Source organism: Geotrypetes seraphini, chromosome 14, assembly GCF_902459505.1.
Source record: "Geotrypetes seraphini chromosome 14, aGeoSer1.1, whole genome shotgun sequence".
In the NCBI taxonomy this organism is placed as follows: Eukaryota; Metazoa; Chordata; class Amphibia; order Gymnophiona; family Dermophiidae; genus Geotrypetes; species Geotrypetes seraphini.
In genome coordinates this window covers 12441846-12459757 of record NC_047097.1, presented here as the reverse complement: position 1 = coordinate 12459757, position 17912 = coordinate 12441846, and the positions used below count along the sequence as shown (strand labels likewise).

The 17912-nt window shown below is 44.0% G+C and overlaps 1 protein-coding gene across 2 annotated transcripts in view; it reads right to left on the bottom strand.

Moving 5' to 3' along the window:
• The window catches only part of CSK (C-terminal Src kinase), a 64382-nt gene extending 53119 nt beyond the window's left edge, over nt 1-11263 (bottom strand). Inside the window, exon 1 of one of the 2 annotated variants that reach the window (XM_033919894.1) lies at nt 10975-11263. The gene's annotated coding sequence lies outside the window, so the exon portion shown is untranslated. Of the gene's footprint in view, nt 1-3298; nt 3373-10974 lie in introns of those variants that run through there. The other variant, XM_033919895.1, reaches the window with a different exon arrangement.
• Nucleotides 11264-17912: the final 6649 nt, after the last annotated feature.

The window sequence follows — 17912 nt, the reverse complement described above, 5'->3', positions numbered from 1 at the left end:
AAGGAAAAGCACTGACAAGTTGAATATAAAATAGTAATGACAGGCCCAACAGAGAAACTGAAAATAAGATTGTTGGAGGCAAAACCTAAAAAAAAAACTTTTCAAGGGACATTTGAAGCATATGTGGAGTCAATTTGGACAGCTAAAAAAACAGGGAATAAAAGGAATGCTCAGGGAGGACAAGTTAATAGCAGAATAGCTTACTCATTCTGGGACCAGTAGACAGTGATCTGCAACCACCAGACATTGTTTGGCATGTAGATAATACTATTTTAGCCTGGAGATCTCTATTCTTTGGGTACAGCACAGAGCTCAGTGATGGCCGGGTGGGAGGAGAAGAGAATGACGTTGGCTATGACTGCTATCAGAGAGGGTTTCTTGGAAAACTGTCAACGTACTGAGAATAGAATCACAATATATGTGCAGTGCTCAGCTGAAACTGCTCAGTGCTTCTTAAAACAGTGAACTGTAAATTGACAGTATCCTAATGAGGAAGTGTTCATGATGACAACACAGAAAGGGAAGTATGAATATGAGAGCGTTACACTTGTTGCAGTGCTGTTCCTACTGCCGGGAACCTCAAGCTTTAATCTTGAAACCACTCCCATTCCAATCTTAGTGATCTCCAAATGCAGCAGCTAGAAAATCCCCAAGCATTCAGCTTGGTTGCTCATGCCACCTATCAAAACAAACCAGACACTATGCCGGCCATCCAGAGTAGTACCTACAGGAAATTAACCAAACTAATTGTAATTGTGGGAGAATTACAACAGAAGAACTTAGCTCAGGAAAGGGTGAGAGCAGGCATAAGATTTGATGCCTGCTTTTAGCTGATCAGTTTAAGGTAGAGGTTTTAACCTTTTTTGGTTTCTGCACCCCTTTAGCTGATCAACGAAACCCTTGCACCTCCTTCCTAAGGCAAGTGTCCATTAGTGACTACTGATAGCAGCTAACAGCAACATACCGGTATGTAGCTAACAGTGCTAAATATCACCAGAACTACAGTTCTAATAACTGCCTCGATTTATCTAGGGGTGTCCAACCTGCGGCCTGAGGGCCACATGCGGCCCCGTGAAGTATTTTGTGTGGCCCCGGTCGAGGGCGATGCAGTGTTTTCCTCTGCTACCCCCAGTGTTTACCGTCTTGCTGGCTTCCTCCTCTATCTTGCTGCGTTTGCGCATTTGTGGGCCCCAGAAACATTTTTTTTTGGCCAATGCGGCCCAGGGAAGCCAAAAGGTTGGACACCCCTAAGAATGTTTCAATACATTGCCTTAGAATTCAAGACCCTTCTCTGTACCCTATTTGACTGCATCACTGGGATATTCATTCAGTCCCAGAGAACTTGTCTCACTTTAGCCACTGGAATAATAATAATAATTTTATTATTATATACCGCCAAAGCCATAGTAGTTCGAGGCAGTTCACAATAAGAGGAGCTGGACAATCAGCGAAGATAGGTACAAAGAAGGTTTTAAAGTACATGAAGCGGATACAGGAATAAGAGAGTAGGAGCCTGCTGCAAACAATCAGTGAGAGTGGGGCACTGGACAGACATCAATTCCAGTAGGCCGAGAGCAGAGCGGAAAAGAGAGATCGTGGTAAAAATCAGATGGAGTAAAGCGATAGGGCAAAGGGAGCAATTAGGATAAAAATTGGTTGAATAAGTTTGTTTTTACTAGTTTTCTAAAACTTAGATAGGAGGAAGAGTGCGTTATTAAGATGCTCAGCCAGTTGTTCATTTGACCTGCTTGGAAAGCACGTGTTCTGTCTAGGTATCTTTTGTATCGGCAGGCCTTTATTGATGGATGGGTGAACATATGGACTCTGCGTGTAGATCTGCTGGGGCAGTCCAAGTTGAAATGTGCAACCAGGTATGTGGGGGCCGAGCCAAGTATAGATTTAAAAACAAGACAGGCAAATTTGAACAAGACTCTTGCCTCCAGGGGCAACCAATGAAGTTTTTGGTAATTGGGGGTTATGTGGTCCCATTTTTTTAATGCCAAAAATCAGTCGGACGGCTGAGTTTTGGATGGATGATTCGGAGTCTTTGAATAGTTTTCTTGAAAGATCCCAGATAAATGATGTTGCAGTAGTCAAGTAAGTTTAGTATGGAGGCTTGCACCAACAAACGGAATGAAGTTGCATCAAAGTACTTTCCAATGGTTCTTAGTTTCCATAGAGTCGAGAAGCCTTTTTTAATCAATAGCTCAGTGTGCGCTTCAAGAGTAAAGTGACGGTCCAAGGTAACTCCCAGAATTTTTATGGAATGACCCAGCTTTGCAGTTTAAAACTTTTTTACATGTCACCAAAGAGTGTGGAGCATCTTCTGCTATCTTGCTTAAAACACATTAACAAAGTCAACAAAATAGAAGGGTACAAATGCCCCTTTACTGGTACACACAAGGTTTCTAGATGTATACAATTGTAACTTCATGGGTCCATGCACTGAGGCAAAGTCTGAATCGGGCTCCTTCTACCATCTACAATTCAGGCTCTCTTCCTCTCTAGAGCATCTACACTTCAAAACTTCTTCAACCTGCAATCAAATAGCATAATGCAATTTAAGGAAGCTTCTGCTAAATTATTTTACTTTTCACAAAGTTGCCTTTGACTGTAGCAGTAACATGTTTGGTTCCAGTTCACCTGCCAGAATTCCTGCGATCCTGAGGGGTCATTAGGACAGCATTCCAGTTTAGAGTTGCTGGAACATACCAGATTCAATCCCAAAGCATCAAGGTAAAGAGTGACAGTGCAGCATCCTAGTTCTTTTAACAGAGATGACCCATGTTTGCATGTTCTTCTATGAACAGATTACTGCCACATCTATTCACATCAAGCAATGATCAAACACTGAGCAGAACATACAAGTCAAAACATATTATTATAGGACCTAAAAAGACTGGTGTTGACAAGCTTCAGCAGTATCCAGTCACAGACGCTTGCTATGACTCCTGAGCACTAATCCCTTCCTGACAATCAGCTGCAGAAACTTCCAAGTCCCATCCCCTTCTACTCTCTGACTGTATTCAGCATCTTGCTAAGATTTCCAAGTCCCATCACCTCCTCGCATGTGGATAGCGGACAGTAGTTCTAGTTAAGCAAGTTCTGTTAATCTGCAATATCAGCACTTTATAGCCACACCTGTGCAGTAAACCTACGGCACAAGACCTTTCAACACAGTTCAAATATTTATGAATTAAAGGGGTGAATAAAAAATAACATTTGTAGAAGAGGAAGGAAAGCAGAGAGTTCATCTTCTGTTGTCTAACCCCACAATACTGGAAACAAAAGAATTCACCATCCACAGGAGCTCTGCATCTGCTGAAAGCTTCTATATTCTTGGACTTCAGCATGGAGATGTGTGTGAACACGAACCAAGAGATCTGCCTCTGTCAGAAATTTCCACCATGCAAACACTCCCTCACCTATAAACAACACAGACAAAAGAGGATGCAGAAGGCGTGGAGAGAGAATAGCTATGCCTACTTTCATTCTGTGGGTGCACCTTGCTGATCACAGCTGGCACACACAAAGACCTCTAAGGATGAGAGTCCTGAAGACCTGAAACCTGATCTCCACCTGACCTAAAAGGGAAACAAGCTGGAGAAATGCAAGGTTTCAATTTCAACTAAATTACAGAACTTCTTAGTTCAGAAAAAGAGCCCAGAGGCTTCTTCATCCCCAGAAGACTGCATGCCCCTTTCCTGTCCAGTTAAAGGAACAGCACCAGGTAGAGCAGGGGTGTCAAACTCAGGCCCGTGGGCCAAATCTAGCCTGCAAGAAAATACCAAATGTCAACTAGAACTGGCCCGCCGGTAGACAATTTCTTGACCCAATTAGCTCATGTCCCCATTAGGCACATCATCGCGTTTGACGTTTTTACAAGTTCCCGTGCGGAACGTTGCGCAACGTTCTCTGGCTCTCTTCACAGTCTCATACTGCGTCACAGTAACACTGGACTCTTCTGCAATTGCTTTTTTGGTAAGTATTGATTTTTTTCTTCTTTTTAATCCCTTCTTGTACATAGTCTTTTGATCATGTTCTAATTTTTGCGTTTTGTTTTCTGGTACTCATTCTTTTCTGGTGCTAGTGTTTTCCCGTTTTCCTATTCGTTTTTTCTGCTTCATGTAATGGTTTTTATTATGATTATATTTTTACGCTTTTTCAAACATATATTGCTATTTCACATGGTATTTTATTTCATCTCTTTTTGGTTTTAATCCCTTTTAAGTTTAGCTCAGCTATTTTACATCAATCATGGGTTAGTTGTACTTTGCGTCATTGTTTTTTAAAATATATTGTTTTTTAAACATATTGTCTTCACTAGTTTCCTTTTAGAGTTGTACAATTATTATTTGATTTATCTTATTATTTTTTTATTAAAAGTTTGCTTTTATTATTTTTCAAGATTTGTTGCACATTGTTAATGCCCAGGTTCTCAACTTGTATCTTTACCAATTTCCTTTTTTGTCCCCTACCTCTTTTTCCCTCTCATCATATTGAGCGTGACCTACATTCATCACCTGTGCCCTATTTATCATCTCATTTCTAAACTAATTTTTAATCAGCACTCTGACGCACCATTGGCATATAATTTTTAGTTTGCTATCTTCTCGCCATCGGCCCTTCATTTTTCCACCTATCCTCACATATAATACTCCATTTATTTCCAATTGGATATAAACACCTCACTGATGATGTCAACGGTGACGCAGTAGAAGGAAGCCCTAGTGGGGCTGGTCGTGAAGCAGCCCATTCAGAACGCTGCCACTGCTTTAGGAGGCCTTAGAGGTGTGTCAGGTTTCATGGTGGGAGGATCGGAAGGATGGGAGAGGAGGAAAGCTGCAGCTCAGAGAGATGAGAGCTGAGGAAAGATGCTGTGCATGGGGGGGGGGGGGGAGAAAGGAATTGTTGGGGTGGAAGGGAGAGCTGAAACAAAGAGGTGGAAAGGGGTGAGAAGGAGAAATCCTGCATATGATGGAGGGGAGAAATGTTGACCAAATAATAATAATAACAGTTTTTTTATATACCGCAGGACCGTGAAGTTCTATGTAGTTTACAAAGAGGTGAAAGATAGTGGTTAACAGTTCAAGGGAACCGTTAGTGAAGAGAAAGAATTAAACGGGTCAGCTTGGCAGGGAGAAATGGTGCATGGGAAGAGAGAAAGAAATGTTGCACTTGATAATGGAGGGGAGAAAAGGAGAGATGCTGAATGAAGGGGAATAGAGAGGTTCGACCCAGGGCAAAAAGCAGGGAGAAAGATAGAGATGGTAGACAGTGGGAAAGAAACAAATGTTGGATATGACAGTGGAAGGTAGAAAACAAATAATTTTATTTTCTATTTTGTGACTACAATATGTCAGATTTGAAATGTGTATCCTGCCAGAGCTGGTGTTAAGACAGCGAGTGCATGCTAGGACCTAACAGAGAGAGAAAATGTATTTTTTATTTCATTTATACTACAGTTGGAGAGGGCAAAAGGGGGGGAATATTACAACATAAACCTGTCAGGACGTTTGGAAAAAAAACACGCCCAATTGGGCAGGAAAAGTGAATCAAATTTAAAAATCTATTCAATAGGCTGAATTGAATAGAAAAACTTTCCCCTGAATCAGGCAGCACTAATCTAGAATAGGTAAAAAAGGAACCCTCATTTTTTGGGACCACTAAATATATAGAATAGCTCCTCAGTATAGTACCCTTTCGCCAATGTGGGACTTGCTTGCTACTCTCATTTTCTCTCTCTTTCTCTTTTTTTTTTTTGAGTGTTTGAACTCTTGGACTCTGGCTGGCCTGAAGATTTTCAGACTAGAGACTGCCATTTCTGTTTGAGAAAGTACACAATAAGCAGATGAGTCATATGACATACAGGGTAGGGCTCCAGAATGACATCTATTTACAAGAAAGAAAATTATTGAGGTAAGAACCTAATCTTTCTTTTTAGTGCTATAGGTATAATACATAATGAAAGGGAATTCTGAGTACACAACAAACCAAATATCACCCAATAAAGAGTGTAGACGCTTGAAGAGCTGGGACATATATTTCTTTATTCCAGAAGAAATAGAACCAACTCTCAGTGTTTCGGCTCTTAGCCTGCCTCAGGGGTCTTTTGAGCAATCATACAATTTTTATTTTATCCCAATCTTTGATTGAACTCTTTTTGATAATTCACGGGAGCAAATCTTGTTCTCCTTCTCTACTCCTACTCAAACTTTCCAAATGGAAGAGGAAAGGTCCAGCCACATGAATGAAAAATAATCACAGGCCGCATAGTCACACAGATAGAAGCAAACATGGGGAAAATAATAAATTACCCCTCATAATGCTGTTGAGAGTTGCTGCTGAACAGACCATGGCATGCTCGCCCCCAACAAGAGGAAGCTGTTTAACATATAGTTCATTTTTTATTTTATTTTTTCAAACAGGGTCCCAAAGAACAAGGCTAAGAGCCACTCTAATACCACTAACTTTCCCAGAAGAAACTGCCAAATGAATGGTCCCAGCGGAAACCGTTGTGGTTGTTAGTGCACTGAGCACCACATAGCATCAGAAACGGACCAGTCTCATTGAGGGCAAAAACAGTAGGAAGGAAATTGAACTTTCACACTGTTAAAATAAGTGGCAGAAGCCATTGGGTTCCCCCAGCATAAGAAGCAGCAGCAGCAGCAGCAAAATAACACAATAATCAAGCCCTAGAAGCAGATCTGCATGCCAAGGATTCCCGCTGACCACACCTTCGAGACCACCATGACTGGGAAGCGACAGGTCCCCCCCTTAAAAAAAAAAGGTCCAGAAATAAATTTGCAGAGCAAAATAATAAACCACCAGGAAAACATGAGTGAAGGAAATGTAGGAAATAGAAGAAAATGACTTCCTGCTTGAAGAGTGCCACATGTAGAAGCAAAATGTTCTCTACACTCTTTATGCTTTTTCTGCTTGCCTCATTTCACTCCTTATAGGAAACCAGGGAAGGAGCATAACTGAAGGAGGTGAGAGACCTGACGCCACCGTATCACTCAAGTTGGGAGAATGAGGGACCCTGCACCACTGGATGTCATCTTAGTTCAGGCAGGAACTTCAGCTAGACGAGCTAAATCATTCAGCAGTAGCCCCTGCACCACCAACAACGATAAATATCGGGTTAGGAGCTAACAGACCAACACCAAGAAGGAGCTGCATAACACAACTGCCATCTGCTTGGAAACAGAGAAAAATACTGAATCTTCCAAATTGCATTGTATCCTTAAGGAATAAATTACTTTGAACTACTTTTTTCTGTCTCCATCTGCTGATAGATGGACATAACCAATGTGTCTGGACTGATCTGTGATGGATACAAATAAATTTTTTGGTTTTATATTTGCATGTTTATTTTGTAACCACTCTGGACAAATCTAGTCATACAATGAGTACCTTTGGAACTCCTGAACCCCACTGAAAGCATACAAGTGTAGACTGTAGAATATGTTATAACCCTATCCAGTCCTATACTTAAATTACTCCATGTTTTAAGAAACAAGCTTATCCAGTCCTGATTTTAATCTCCTGCAAGCATGGACCTGTAGTTCTGATTGTCCCATTGAACTTACCCAAGAAAATCAACTCAAAAACTACAAGCAACAGGTAAAACTTAAAGTGGATTAACCCATTCCTTATAATGTGTAGAGAAGTTTCCCAACTTCAAGCTAAGTACCCCCTCAGTCTAACAAATTTCAACCGAGTACCCCCAAGCTCCCAGCAGCTTGGGGGTACAACATTTTATTGTTAAAACAGTAATTAACTAGGCACACAGGAAGTGATGTCAGAGGGAGAGCCGACAGGGTCAAAAGGAGTACGTGGTTGACACCACAAGCAACAACTTCAACTAGAGGTACGAGGGAAGGGGGTGCGCGCGGCAGGGGGGAGTGGGGAAGGAGTGGGGGCAGAATAGGGCAAAACCGCACCAGGCATGTCTCAATCTTGCTACGCCACTGGTTGCATCATCAGAGGCGGGCCATGACCTAGTAAAGACCCTGAGGTTGCTTAAGTAAATCACTGCACTGCCGCTATCAACATAGCTGCAGGCAAGTTAGAAACACTGAGAGCTGTTACTTGGTGAGGGGAGGAACCCACTGTTCGTCTGGAGGAGAGAAAAAGGACGCTATTCAACAGAAGGGGGGGGTCGCGAGGAAGATTGGAAAGCAAAACAGCAGCTGATGCATGGGAGGGAGAAGGAAGGAGGGCAGGAGACACATAGGTACCCTGTTAATGGTTCACATAACCCTCTGAAATAGAGTCAGTTGGCAATCCTTGGTGGGCTGAGTGGTCACAGAGCACAAAACTCATGAAGTGGTGAAGAGGGAAGTGCCAGGAGCACAGGAGAAGAATGTAAAGGAGGAGTGCAGATGACCACTGTTAAATACAGAGATGAACCTTTGTTCAAAAACTATATCTATCAACATATGATCAACAGAGCAAAACTATTTTTCTCAACTGGAATGAAGACAGAAGCCTCTGTCACAACTGAAAACACTCCAAACAACAAACCAGAAATACAGAGAAAAATGATGGCAAATAAATGCCAAATGGTTCATTCAGTCTGACCCATCCACAGTAACCATTATCTCTTCCTCTCTCTAAGAGATGCCATGTGCCTATCCCAAGCTTTCTTGAAATCATACACATTCTCTATCTCCACCACCTCTTCTGGGAGGCTGTTCCACGCATCTACCACCCTCTCTGTAAAAAAGTATTTCCTTAGATTACTCCTGAGCCTATCACCTCTTAACTTCATCCTATGCCCTCTCATTCCAGAGCTTCCTTTCCAATAAAAGAGATTCAACTCATGTGCATTTACGTCAAGTAGGTATTTAAATCTCAATCATATCTCCCCTCTCCCACCTTTTCTCCAAAGTATACAAATTAAGATCTTTAAGTCTGTCTCCATACGGGGAAAAACTCCAGGGAAACAGCTCTCCAACAATCAAATAAAACTACAAAAAAAATTTGTGGGAAATGGAATGGGGATTTGTATACTGCCTTTTTGTTGCTTTGGCATTTCAAAGCTGACTTTCAAAGTGCCAATGTCTGCTAACACCAAAAATATTTTTTTTACAAAACGTAAAAACTTATCTCATTTGAAACGTCTTGTAAATGTTTATGGTGTTAGCGGGTACCAACAACTTTTAGCAGTTCTTTCCTGTTCTACTTATTTCACTATTTATACATGTATATATGGTAACCATGAGGAGAGAAATGATGTGACCTGTTAGTTACAATTGAGTCTGTTGAGACTCACATTTGTCTCAGTACTAGTGCCTGGTGAGCACTTTCATTCACTGATACCTCCTCTTTCATACAATTTTTTATTTATAGTTTGATTGTCAGAGAGCTGTTCACCTGGAGTTTTTCTGCTTTCCTGTTTTTTTTAATACCTAGGGGAGCTATTCCATATACAGGGTAGGCTAAAAGTAGGTATACAGTATTTATTCATTATTTCTTGTTATTTTACAGGTGTCATGAATAACATCTGTGTGAATTTCTTTTTTTATCAGTTACATCGTTTCACTTTTACTTATTCAGTACTGTATTATACCTATTCAATGCCTGTAAAATAACAAGAAATAATGAATAAATACTGTATGCCTACTTTTGGCCCATCCTATATATCAGAGAGGATCTAAGAGAAGGGAGAACACAGGTACAAGGGCAGGAGACTGTGAATATTGGGAAGGGTGCAGGGGCACCACTGCGGCAGACTGTGAATATGGAGAAGGGTGCAGATAAACAGTTAGGAGAGCGTGGATACAGGAGAAGGAGCATGGATGTGGGGGCAGACAAACAGAAACAGATGGGAATAAAGGCCACCATGGTCAAGAGAACATGGGGGGGGGGGGGAGAACAATTGTGTGTGCAGAGGAGGGACAAGAGTGCAGGGGTAAATAGAATGGATATATTGTGGGGTTGGGGGGATACAGATTCAGGGACAGGAGAATGTGGATGCAGGGAGAGGGGACACAAAGGTGCAGGGACAGAACTGTGTGGATACAGGGCAGAACAGGGGGGTGCAAGGACAGAAGAGCATGCATAATGGGGGTAGGACAAACAAGGATGAGGGGACAGGAATCCCACCCGTCCCCACCAGGATCCTCTCCGTCCCCACCCATCCCCGCAAGGAATTACCTCCATCCCCGCCCGTCCCCATAAAAAGCAGCAATTATTTCTGACAGGATCACCAATTCCAGTTTCTTTTGTGTTTGCGTTGCTGTTTTCCTTGTGGAATCTCCTTTTTTTGTTTTCTGTTCAGGTAATTAACTTACATGTCAGCCTCTTTTACTAAGGCTGACATGTCCATTATATTATATGGACGAACCCTGCTTCCAAAGCCTTCCATCCCCGTGGGAGTCCCGTTGGCTAGAGGGGGGTCCCCGTAGGCCAGAGGGGGGGGGCCCATGGGAGTCCCGTGGGTTAGGGGGGGGGATCCCCGTTCCCATGTAGACCTCTAGACAGGACCGTATGGATGAGCGGAAATATGCAGGAGCAAGGAGTGTATGGATGCAAGGGAGGAGGGAACAAGGGTACAAGGATGGAAGGAGAGGAAAGGAGTATAGATGGGGGGGGGAGGGGATGAGCACAGGGGCAACAGCAGGCAGTAGAGAGCAGATACAGGGGCAAATGGAGCTACCGTGGGAAATGGGTGCAGAGGCAGTAGAGAGGAGACACGGAAGAGGAACCACGGGTAGAAGGGCATGGATACGGGGTGGAGAGGATGCAGGAGGGAAGGTAGATACAGTGGCACAAGGGTGCAAGTGCAGGAAAGAGAAGAGGGAGGGAAACAGAATACAGGTGGAGGAATGGATAGAAATGCAGAGAACGAGAGGGGGAGTGAGTGGCTATAAGGGCAAGCGAGAAGACCCGGGGGGGGGGGGTGAAGCCTCCTCCTCCTCTGCCCCTGGCCGCTGCTGACAGGAGAGAGGCGGGCCCCTTACTCACCGCTGCCGGGCCCCGTCCCTCGCGTCGGATCACGGAGCTGCCGCCGCCACCGCCTCCATGCGTGAGCGGGAGGAACGGCCGCCGGGATTCGGTCTCTGCCCTCCACGGGCCGCGGACGCAGCCAAACCGCCCGCTCGCTCGCCAGCCGAGAGGCGCCCAGGCCGCGCCGCACAGGAAGCTGCCCCGATCCGTCCGCCGCCCCACTGCGCCTGCGCCGCCCCGACGGCTCCCTCGCGAACGCTCTAGCACCGGCGCCACCTGGTGGCTTTCCTGGGGCTTACGGGCCTGGGCGTTTGGCTGCGTAGGCGGTGGTTTCGCTCTCGTAAATACAGCAATGTGGTCAATGTAAGTTACTACTATTACTATTCATTATTTTACATGACTTGTTTTCGTCCTCTTTCTAGATCTTTATTTTTTTTAGACATTTTTTCCCCATAATGCAGAGCCCTTTTTTTAAAAAATAAGGGACAGCTATCCGTTGTGTTCACACTCAAGACAAAGAGATGCCAAGTTCCCCAGGCTGGAGATTTTGGGACAGGGCTGGATTTCTGACCACCTCATCCTGGTGCATTATAGAATTTGCTTGGGCAGGATCAAGCGCTACAAATCTCACATTGCTTTAGGATGTAAGTTTGAAACAAGAACGCCCCCCCTTCCCCCACAAAAAAAAAGTCATTAGCCTGGAACTGGGTAACTTGGCATCTCTGTACTCACTCATTTCCAAAAATTGATGTGACCCAGGTATCACTAAGCCCCTAGCAGCAAGAGGCAGGATCACAAAGAAATGGGCAAGTTGCATCCTGTGCAACTTGCCCATTGGTTTTTATTGCCTAGCCTGTAATTCAGCATCCTCCTCCCCCCCCCCACCCTTTCCCAGTCCAGCATCTCCATTTTTGCATCTTTTTTGTCCCCTCTCTCCCTGGTCCACCCCTTCTAATGCACTATATATGTAAGAGGAAGCAGGACTGACAGGGCCTCATGAGCACACAAGCTCGATAGTTCATCAGCACATATGACAAAAAAAACAGTGTGACAAGGCAGTGGCTGCTGCCAGAAGGATGCTGGGCTGTATAAAGAGAGGCGTAGTCAGTAGAAGGAAGAAGGTGTTGATGCCCCTGTACAGGTCATTGGTGAGGCCCCACTTGGAGTATTGTGTTCAGTTTTGGAGACCGTATCTGGCGAAAGATGTAAGAAGACTTGAGGTGGTCCAGAGGAGGGCGACGAAAATGATAGGAGGCTTGCGCCAGAAGACGTATGAGGAGAGACTGGAAGCCCTGAATATGTATACCCTAGAGGAAAGGAGAGACAGGGGAGATATGATTCAGACGTTCAAATACTTGAAGGGTATTAACGTAGAACAAAATCTTTTCCAGAGAAAAGAAAATGGTAAAACCAGAGGACATAATTTGAGGTTGAGGTGTGGTAGATTCAGGGGCAATATTAGGAAATTCTACTTTACGGAGAGGGTAGTGGATGCCTGGAATGCGCTCCCGAGAGAGGTGGTGGAGAGTAAAATTGTGACTGAGTTCAAAGAAGCGTGGGATGAACACAGAAGATTTAGAATCAGAAAATAATATTAAATATTGAACTAGGCCAGTTACTGGGCAGACTTGCACGGTCTGTGTCTGTGTATGGCCGTTTGGTGGAGGATGGGCTGGGGAGGGCTTCAATGGCTGGGAGGGTGTAGATGGGCTGGAGTAAGTCTTAACAGAGATTTCGGCAGTTGGAACCCAAGCCAGTACCAGGTAAAGCTTTGGATTCTTGCCCAGAAATAGCTAAGAAGAAAAAAAAAAATAATAATAATAATTTTAAATTGAATCAGGTTGGGCAGACTGGATGGACCATTCGGGTCTTTATCTGCCGTCATCTACTATGTTATATGTTACTATGACTGGTGCTTTGTGACTTGCCATCATGCTCTGAAGGCACAGCAACCACAGCGGGGGAGGGGAGGGAGGTTTGAGGAAATGATCTTGGATGGAGGGGATGGGGAGAAACAGAAGGGGTGATACAGGACAGCTGAGTGAGAGGGACAGAGAGGAGGTGATGGTGGATGGGTGAGTGGGCAAGAAAGAATAGAATAAAGAAATAGCAATGCTGGGTGGGGAGGAGGGGAGGGGAGTTCCCGTCGTAGTCTTGAGAGACTACGGGAACTCACAGCAGCCATTTCCTGATGGCGATCTGCACGGGGCAGGAGCGTAGGAAGATCGCTCCTGCCCCGAAAGCTCTCTAGGCCACCAGGTAAGGCCGGGAAGGCGGCAGGGAGGTGGGGGTGGGTCAGAGTTGGGTAATTGTGGTTTTTCGCCATTCGCGGTCCGGCTCTGCCCATATCCCCCGCGAATAACGAGGGAGAAGTGTATTCCTTTACTTCACTGATCTTCGTTTAGAGTGTTACTTTCTTGCCTTTGAATACTTTGTAAAGAGCCTTCATTAAAGAACAACCAAGTGCTATTCTGCGGAGTATTTCTTCCCTGCTAGTTGCTTCTTTGTTTACGGTAAACCGGGCAAAATGTTTCCTGTTCCTGTGGATTTCCCATGGGAACTCATTCCCATGTCATTCTCTAGCCTAGTAGAGCAGCACACAAGTATCTTAAGTAGCCTGGTAGGTAGACTAGTGAACCATAGAGAGGAGAACCCAGGCTCATAAGCCACTACATTTATGGTGGAAAGTATGAAGCCACCAAACCCCTTTATACTGCCATATAGGCAGGGCTGTGGAGTCGGAGTTGAGGAGTCGGAGGAAATTTCGGGTACCTGGAGTCGGAGTCAGTAGTACAAAAAACTGAGGAGTCGGAGTCAGAACATTTATCTACCGACTCCATTTTTGAACTTGGCATACCAATCACGAGCTATAGCACCCACTATATACACAGCACAAATGTTGCGAGCAGCTTCTGCGGCCTTAGAACCTTGATTAAAAGCAAAAAGAAGTTGGTGTCGAAAATGCTCATTTCTCTCTACTTGACATTCCATTTTAACGATCTGAAAATTAACCAGTGCTATGGAGTCGGAGTCGGAGGAAATTTTGGGTACCTGGAGTCGGAGTCGGAGTCTGAAGTACAAAAAACTGAGGAGTCGGAGTCGGAACATTTATCTACCGACTCCACAGCCCTGCATATAAGTGCCACCTGCAGCCATTAGGGCTATTATAATGGTAGAGAGGTGGGTATAGTAGGTTTTGGGCGAGGGCTCACAAGAAATTATAAGGGAGTTATGGTGAAATGTACATCTGGCACCCTTTCTGTAAAGTTCACAGCAGTGCCCTCTAAGGTGCCCCATTGCTCTGTTGGTATGTGTGTGGCCAGTCTATTATATTGTTGGCCCCTCCCATGTCTAAATGGTCTGGATGTGGTAGACATTTTCAATCTGGATGTTTTTGTAGTTGAATATGGTGAAAAAAGTTAGGTGAGGGGAGATATGATTGAAGTCTACAAAATCCTGAGTGGAGTAGAACAGGTACAAGTGGATCGATTTTTCACTCTGTCAAAAATTACAAAGACTAGGGACACTCGATGAAGTTACAGGGAAATAGGAGGAAAAAATAGGAGGGAAATAGGGGACACTCAATGAAGTTACAGGGAAATAGGAGGAAAAAAAAGTTTCACTCAGAGAATAGTTAAGCTCTGGAACGCATTGCCAGAGGTTGTGGTAAGAGCGGATAGCGTAGCTGGTTTTAAGAAAGGTTTGGACAAGTTCCTGGAGGAAAAGTCCATAGTCTGTTATTGAAAAAGACATGGGGAAGCCACTGCTTTCCCTGGATCGGTAGCATGGAATATTGCTACTCCTTGGGGTACTGTGAGAACGGGCTACTGGGCTTGATGGACCATTGGTCTGACCCAGTAAGGCTAGTCTTATGTCCTAAGGTTGGACATCCTGACAACCAAGACCTCCAAATAAGTCATTAAAAAAAATTGCACATCTAGCAGTTTTGAAAATGGCCATCTGAGGTCCAGAATGTCCAAATAAGTAATTTACAAATTTTTTGGATGTCTAACGGCTTTGAAAATGGACGTTTCCGTGCCATGACCTTTGGACATCTTATGGGAAAAGTCAAAAGTTGAACATAGATGTCCTATCAAAAATGCCCCTCTCGGCTGTTTTTGAATATCGGGCTCTTAGGTTGTAAAGCCTCTGGGGACAGGAAAATAAATGCCAGCCGAACATAATTCCCCTTCAGTAAAACTGAAGAAAGGTGTGAACTAAATCCAAATGTCTTCCCCCCTATAACTGAGGCTCATTTATCTTACAGCAGTCATGCTTATGTGTAGATTGTTAAAGAATAAGTATAGATTATAGTATTTTTATAATCTATGGGGTTGATATTCAAAGTAATTTAACTGGACAGACCTGGCTCTAGGCTGGTTTAATTGCTTGTTCAGGGCTAGCCGCTATTTTTTCAGCAGTTCGTAACCAGTTAGAGCCACTGAAAATAAATGGTTAGCTACAAACGGAAAACTCGTTATTAGGGGGGCATTCTGGGTGCAGAATCAGCGCTTGGCCAGTTAAGTGGAGATATTCAGCACTTAACCAGCCAGGTTAACTTCATAATAGGACCACATGAAAGTTAGTCCTATCTTTAAGTGGTAACCCGTAGCCAGTTACAGAATACACCACAAAAAGAGGCTTAAATGTGTGCATCTGCCGATCACTCTCACCGGTGACTCATCACATGCAAATGTAGTGGCCCTGTGCAAAATTCCACAAACCTCATTTGCATGTGCAGTTTTTTTTTTTTTTTTTTTAGAATGACTCATCTTTTTGAAATTGTTGCAATAACAGCCGTGACAGTGGCCCATCGGATTTTTCCGGCAAATTTTGAGAATCTTCCTCTCTGTCTTAACATTCTTCCTAACACCTTGTTTACTTTCCTGGCCGCAGCCGTTGCACATTGGGCAGAAGGTTTTTTTGCGTATTGTCTACAATGACACCCAGATTCTTTTCTTGGGCGCTAACTCTCAAGGTAGACCCCAGCATCTGGTAACTATGATTTGAGTTATTCTTTCCAGTGTGCATCACTTTGCATTTGTTCACGTTAAATTGAATCTGCCATTTGGACGCTGCCTTCCAATTTCCTAAGGTCTGTCTGCAGTTTTTCAAAATTCACATGTGTTTTAACATCTGAAAATTTAATCACCTCACTCATTGTTCCAATTTCCAGATCATTTTAAAATAAGTTAAATAGCACCAGTTCCAGTACAGATCCCTGCAGCACTCCACGATTTCCCATCCTCCATTGAGAAAAATGTCCATTAAATCCTACCCTCTGTTTTCTATCTGATAACCAATTCCTAATCCACAACTGAACATTGCCTCCTATCCCATGATTCTTTAATTTTCTCAGGAGCCTCTCATGAGGAACTTTGTCAAAAGATTTCTGAAAATCTAGATACACTACGAGGTGCTACCCAAAAGTTCGGGGAATGTGAACAGTGCACGTGAACTGGATATAGTATGTCCTTCCACCACTAGAGGTGTCTAGCAGTATGCTTTGTGAATCAGTGTGCCAACGGGTATGCAGCTGAGTGGTCGCATTGTTTTGTTCTGTGCAATTTTGTAAGGTTGTGTTTTAGTGACTCAGTGGATTTTGATATGACGGATTTTACTGAGCAAAGAATCTGCATCCAATTTTGTTTCAAACTTTGAAAAACTGCTGCAGAAACCCATCGTATGCTCCAGGAAGCCTTGGGAGATAATATCATGTGCCAAAGCAAAATCTTTCTTTGGTACAAATGCTTCAAGGATGGACGAACATCTGTTCACGACGATGACTGTTCCAGATGACTGTCAACAAGCATAACATCGGAAACCATAGCAAAAGTTCATGAGACTATCCTTGTGGATCGTAGGCAAACTATCCATGATGTTTGTGAGATATTAGGACAGTCATACTGTGAAGTTTTGAAATGGTTGTGCGAGAGCATTCAGCGCAAATGCCCAGACAAGTGGAAAAACAAAAATTGGTTGCTCCAGCATGACAACACACCCGCTCACACATCACTCGTTGTTTGACAATTCCTGACTTCCAGAAATATTAGTGATTACGCACCCTCCCTATTCGCCTGACCTTGTCCCCTGTGATTTTTTTCCTATTCCCCAAAATGAAATTATGACTGAAAGGGCCCTATTTTAACACGATTGAAGAGATCCAGGCAGGTCCTCAAGGCACTCACCCAGGATGACTTCCATAGAAAAAGGGTTTTTCAGGATATAAGGGAGTAGGAATCAAAGGGTTAGACAAAAGATCACATACAGGTCATGGACCTGATGGGCCGCCGCGGGAGCGGACAGCTGGGCTCGATGGACCCTTGGTCTGACCCAGCGGAGGTAAAATCTTATGTTCTTAGATGCATGGACTCATGGAAAAATGCTGGGATCGCTGTTTACATCCTCAGGGGGACTACTTCAAAGGAGACAGTGGAAACTAGGAGTTTCGGTAAGCAATTTTGTTTTTACAATTGAATTCCCCAAACGTTTGGGTAGCACCTCGTACATCAACTGGCTGACCTTTATCCACATGTTTATTCACACCTTGAAAGTGTGGGGGAAGAATTAAATGTTGCTCATGAATGGGACAGAGAAAGTATCCAGGGACACAAAGAAAAATCAAACCAGTCAAAAGAATATCTTCATATAGTGCTTGATGTATTAGAGCAGTGTCCCGCAAACTTTCTCGAGCCGCGGCGCACTAGAAGTAGTGGCCGTGGCTCGAGGCACCTGGAAGTGCGCGGATATCGCCGTGATGACATCACGCGCATGTGTGACATCATCATGTCGATGTCCGCATGTGTGTGAAGGCCCTCCAGGCGGGCCCTGAGATACCAGTGGGGGGTGCCAGAAGGGAAGAGGGCCAGAGAATAGGTGCTGGTGCCCACCGATTGCCACGAGAGGTATGTCTTGTAGTCAAACAGCTGACGCCGGCGCCTCTCCTCCCCAATGTA